General features: G+C 36.7%; 1 protein-coding gene across 1 annotated transcript in view; it reads right to left on the reverse strand.

Annotated features, from left to right (window-relative positions):
• Positions 1 to 6,000, reverse strand: part of LOC128026185 (heme-binding protein 2-like) — a 136,278-nt gene extending 130,278 nt beyond the window's left edge. Inside the window, exon 1 of the mRNA XM_052613009.1 lies at positions 5,850 to 6,000. The gene's annotated coding sequence lies outside the window, so the exon portion shown is untranslated. The remainder of the gene's footprint in view (positions 1 to 5,849) is intronic.

A 6,000-nucleotide genomic window follows, 5' to 3' on the forward strand; every position in this document is an offset into this window, starting at 1 on the left:
ATTGTAAATCACCCCTGCACAATACACTGCAACCTATGGACCAATGAAGCAGGCACCATTGATATAACACATGCTTAAAACTAGGTTGCAAGTGTCCAAAATGGTTTGCTACAAGATGAGTCAATCTCACATAATCTCCCTGCTCATGTTGATAGTGACATCCAGATGCTGGATGAGGCAAGTATTGTCCCTCCGTCCCTCTCTCTCCCTTCCTCTCTGCCTCACTGCCTTCCTATTAGCCTGTTCATATTCCACATCAAAGGCACAGATGCCAATAACCTCACTCTGCCCCCTAAATGCTAAATTATTAATATTAAAGTGTGATTGACGGGCCTGCTTATTAATTATAATCTTGTGCACATATGTGGGGTGATGGCAGGAGTGGAAGCGGCTCTGTGTGCCAAGGCACCTTCACACAGAAGCTAATTTGCTCTGACACACTATCAAAGCAAACTCGTCAGAACTCCCATGTGGCTCTCCTGGGCCACACTCATGTTTTAAGGGGCACACGGTAAAAGGGAGGGAGAGCATCACATGGATTTTACACATAACCGACAGAAGCAAAAAAAAAAAAAAAAGCTTAAGATGTAATGCTTTGTCAGATAGCACTTTTTTATTTTGTTCTGTTAAACATGTGAAACCAAAAACTATTCAAACCCTTAATAAAAAAAAAATGGACATTTAAAAAGATAAACATATATATATATACATATATATATATATATATATATATATATATATACACATACACATTTTTTTCTTTATCTTAGAATATGTTTACTTTTATTTTTCTTAGTATATTTGAAAAAAAAAAATCATGTTTAAATAAACCTAGTGACCTAATACAATTATTAATAGTTACATAATACCTTAACCAATACAATACATCTTATCACACTGAGGACATTTGAGGGACTCAAACACAACTATTTAAAAAGATTCAAACATTCACTGATGCTCCAGAAGGAAACAAGATGCATTAAGAGCTGGGGGGTGAAAACTTTTGGAATTTGAAGATCAAAGTAACAAAATAAGACAACAAAATAAGACAAATTTGGCCATCTTCATCGTGTTCAAAAGTTTTCACCCCCAGCTCTTAATGCATCTTGTTTCCTTCTGGAGCATCAGTGAATGTTTGAATCTTTTTAAATAGTTGTGTTTGAGTCCCTCAAATGTCCTCATTGTGATAAGGTGTATCTCAAAATCATAAAGTCACTGCTGGAAAGGGTTCAAATATGCAAAGATGCTGGAAAACTGAAGAATCTGCAGGACCTTAAAGATTTTTTTGAAGAACGCTGCTCAGTTTAACTGTTCAGAACAAACAAGGGACTCGTGCACAACCATCACAAAACAGAAAGACAGTCTTGGATCATCAGGTAACAGAACACAGTACTAAGAACCAAGGGTTCCCAAACTTTTGAGTAGGGTTATTTTAATAATTTCAGCATTTTTTTTGTCTTGTGGAATAAATGTTAATATCTTTTATGCACAATATCTTACTCAGGACAGTACTAAGTAAAATATAACATGCATTTAGTATGATCTCTCTTATTTTTTGAAAATTACTCATATTTTCACAGATTCTGCAAGGGGTGCCCAAACTTTCGAGCCCCACTGTATATATATATATATATATATATTATTAAACCAGTTTCCTTTTTGGTGGTTTCTGACCACATATTGCCCGCTCCTTTGCCAAGTGATGAATCTGGAAGTATAGAGTTGTTTATCACCGGAACAGAGGATCAAGACAGTTTGAAAACAGAGACAAGTCAATGATTCACTAATGCAATTTGTAAAGATGCTTTGTAATACACTTAAGACACAGACATAAACTTTACTTGCCGGACTTTTATAGCTGTAAGGAATCAGAGATGCTGTTAGTGTGAGATAAATGTCAGAGCAATTCGTATTGTCTCCATTAGGAAAGAAGACGAGGAAGGGACACTTCTTTTGAGGGGATGGTAAAGGAACTGTCCTGCACATGCACATACATTTATTTTTTGCAACATTTTTTTAAATTTTTTTAAGTGAATTATTTATCATATTTGCATAATAATGTTGCACACAAATAATGAGTTAAATAAAATAAACAAACAAATAAATAAATAAATACTGATTTATATTTAATACAAAAGTGGTTATGTTATCTTATGCTATATTTGCTATTCAAAGGATGTACAGGTGTTCTAATAACAGACCAGAAGGGGGCACTGAGACATCATGCATTTCAATGGACAGGTAAACAATTCCTCCCTATAGTGTTGGTCACAAACTCACTTATGATTCATTTTTCATCATGGTCTGAGACTTAACACACAATTATGGAAGTAGTATCACACTACTTGCATGTATATGATGAAAGTCATCCCATTCATGACTCCATCTCCTCAGTCTCCTTAACCTTCAATGATATTATCATGTGAATTTACCTATGTATTTTAATACCCATAGGTTATGCAGCCATTTTGTATGTAACTGTTAAGACATAATAAGACAACAGCAAAATCATTAAATCAAACCTTGCATGAATGGACACACACACAGACACTTTAAAACACAGCTTGCACTCAAGATGCATAGCTGAAATGCCAGAGATGAGTAGATAGAATATAAAGAGCAGTTTGCAGGGTGGCAGGACCCCCAGACGTGATGGGCGCTGAATGACTCTTTTAATGGCTGAAAAAGACTTAGGAGATTAAATGGAAGCCCTCTGATGCAACTCAATTCAGTTTGTCAGTATGCCTATTCATTTGCCAGACCAGGACCCACTATATAATTTCTCCATTTCAACTCTCTCATCCTAGATAGGTGAGCAGTGCGGACATCTCGTGCTGGATTTTTACCAACACATTCATCAGAGAGCCAGCAAACTACCAGCACTTAAATGACGACAGAGCCCTGGTCAGGGTTTAGCTTCATTATGACTGAATGCATATTTCAAATACAGTAAAACATATCTGCTTTCCAGAGCAGCATCCGGACTCTTGCAAATGGAGTTCAAATTGCCTGAAATGAAGGAAGAAGTGAGCAGACAGAACAAAGAAGGAAGAAACGGGAAGATTTCATCCCCCCTGGAAAAATTACTAATAGTTTTTCTGCCGGAGCTCGTACAATGTTGTCGGACTATTCGAATATGAGAGGCTGCCTAATTTATCAGTGCATTTCTCCTCTCCATTGTCCTCTCCTTTTGCACTTTTTCTCCTTTTCGTTCACTCCTCCACAGTACCCCCAATGAGTCACCCCCCTCTCGTTCACTCTTCCTCTAAATGCAAAGATGTACCCAAGGGCAGCACATAGATTGTGGTCAATCACAGCAAGCAGATCTGCATATTCAGTGAGTCATAAATCTTCTATTAGCTGCTCCGCTCTGACTGACTCCTGACCCTTATTTCTCCAGGATAGTGGGGAGGGGGTCTTTGGTAGACAAGGGCATACTAACAGCCTCCTATATATATAATTATTATTATTATTTTTTATGTACTACAGAATTGTCTCATCCATTAAGATAAAGAGACGAGAAATTACTATTGAGGAAAAAAGCTAAGTGAGATGGATCGATGTATGGATGGATAGATCATTTCTCTATACAACTAAACTCTTTGTGTAATATTGTCATTGAGCATTCAGAAAAGGAGTAAAAAGTGTATTTAGTTACAGTGTGTACGTGGCCAGAGAGAGGTGAGGAGGAGGAATTGTATTGTGGGAGAGAAAGAGTAAAAAAATGCAAGAATAAAAGTAAGAATGAAGTGGTGGTGGGGGGGGGGGGGGTTGTGGGATGAATCAAGGAATAGGAAAGATAGATGAGACAAGTGGGAAAGCAAAGGAAGAGAAAGAGAGAGAGATTTGTATGCCTGAATCAGCAGCCCTCACACATCTGGTCATATCCCATACGTGATGGCATCCAAGTTTTATATTACCACATTCATAATGTTTGCATTAAAACCCTTGTTTATGATTTAAGCATGAGGCTGAGTTGATCAAACCTAGATAAGAGGAGACCTGGGTTGGTGTAAATCCCACTCAGATCTATATCCCCATTTTTCACATATTAAATTAGCTAACAAGGCTGTATAGGGCCAAGAGCGAGAGCAGGTTTGATGGATCAGCCAACTTTTTCCCAGCAGGCTAAGCTTACTCAGGGATCTTTTTCTTTTTCTCTCCCCTTTATTCTGGAAGAATGATGGAAAAAAGTTATGAGGGTGCTGTAAAGAGACAGGCTTGCGGATCTATGACAAATTTGCTATCCTAGAGTAACCCTCATGATTCGCACAAGGTCTACAGATGGGACTAGAAAGAGAAGGGCGAGGAAAAACCTGAAAGAGTGAGAGATTTCATGAAGATCTTTTTTTTTTAAGGTTAATTCGAAATGTTTCACTGACAAACTTTCAGTCCAGACAGTATGTGGCGGGGCCTGATACTTCAGAGCACATTCAGAGGATGTAATAATATATTTGTTTATTTTGCCAACAGCCCAATTTAGGGCTGACTAAAAAGCAATTATATTATTTATTGAAGAATTTTATTTTCTTCTAATTTTCATCTATCGCTGCCCCTTGGCATTCATTGGTCTTTTGTGGGGTCAAACACTGGCATTAAGTCTGACATTTGGCTGAAATCTGTGTTTTAGGTCACAGTCACATCACTACAGTCAGATCCTGACCCTCTGATCGCAGCCGATGTGTTTTTCTGGAGCACACTGAGGTGATTTGGTTCCACTAGGGTTAAAATACCCTGATATTCCCTCACTCTATGATGTATAAACACTAATAGAAGCCTGCTTCCAGCTCAAAGTAAAATTTATTTCTCGTAATTGCAACTTTAAATGTCACAATATGACTTTGTCACAATGGCGACTTTTTCATAATGATGTGACTTTACATCTCAGCTTTATTATTTACAGCAATTAGGTGTGCGATATTGACAAACTGATATAAAAAAAAAAAAAAAAAACAAAAAAAAAAAACAATATTGATAAAGATAATTAGACGATATTTTACTGAGTGTGTTATTGTGCTTGTAACTTAAGGACCCGACGTGGACAACTGACTCCTAAAGTTTTTAATATTCTTCATATTCTGTGTGGTGGTCAGTTCACACTGAGAGAAATTAATCTTTTCCAATAAGTTTAAAATTATGGACATTTTTACCTTTATAAAGCCATTTTTTTTTCTAAAAGTGTCCATTATCTTTGAGTGCCTTTTACCAAGCAAATTAAATCAACACAAAAGCTGCATCTAAAGTGGCATTTAGGTGTATTTACACACTGGTTAATGCAAGACATGAATGTATTTAACCTGCAATTACAAATGCATAAATACTGTTTTGATATAATAAAAATGAAAGGTTGAATACTGATATTTGAAATAATTTAAATAAAAGATACTTTGATTGTGAAATTCAAACCGCCAGCAGGTGGCAGCACTGTAAATAGTTGAGTCATTGCGACTGAACCGAATCATTTGAACGTTGATTCAGTCAGGAACGAAGCACCGTCATGTTGATCAGAGAGGCAAAACAGCGTTGTGGCTTTGTTTGGAATTATTTTTGTTGTCAGCAAAAACAGGCAATATGGTGTCTATAAGTCTCTTAATTAAATTATTGTTTATTGAACTGGTGTAAAAAAAAAATAAAAAAAATCTATATCACATTTGTAATCATGGTAACATTCAGTGGAGGCTCTTGGGTTTAAAAAGGAGACACACCAATGCATTGGTCTGGGGATACCTGCCGATTGTTATTATTATTATTATTTGCTTAACTGCTTTAAAATGACTTTTTGGTGGCTTTTAGTCAGAAAACGTAAAGAAAACGACACTCACACAGCAAGATATTATAAATTCACTTACCTGTCCTATCACTTAAACAAACATCCATCCCTTCTTAACCCAGTGGTAAGTCTGTGGTTAAGAGAGCTGCCTGCTGTGCTCTTCAATAAGGCCTACTTCTAGCTCCCTTTATTTTTAAGTTGCATATATACTGTTTGAATGACAGCTGTTG

This window comes from Carassius gibelio, chromosome A13 (assembly GCF_023724105.1).
Source record: "Carassius gibelio isolate Cgi1373 ecotype wild population from Czech Republic chromosome A13, carGib1.2-hapl.c, whole genome shotgun sequence".
NCBI lineage: Eukaryota > Metazoa > Chordata > Actinopteri > Cypriniformes > Cyprinidae > Carassius > Carassius gibelio.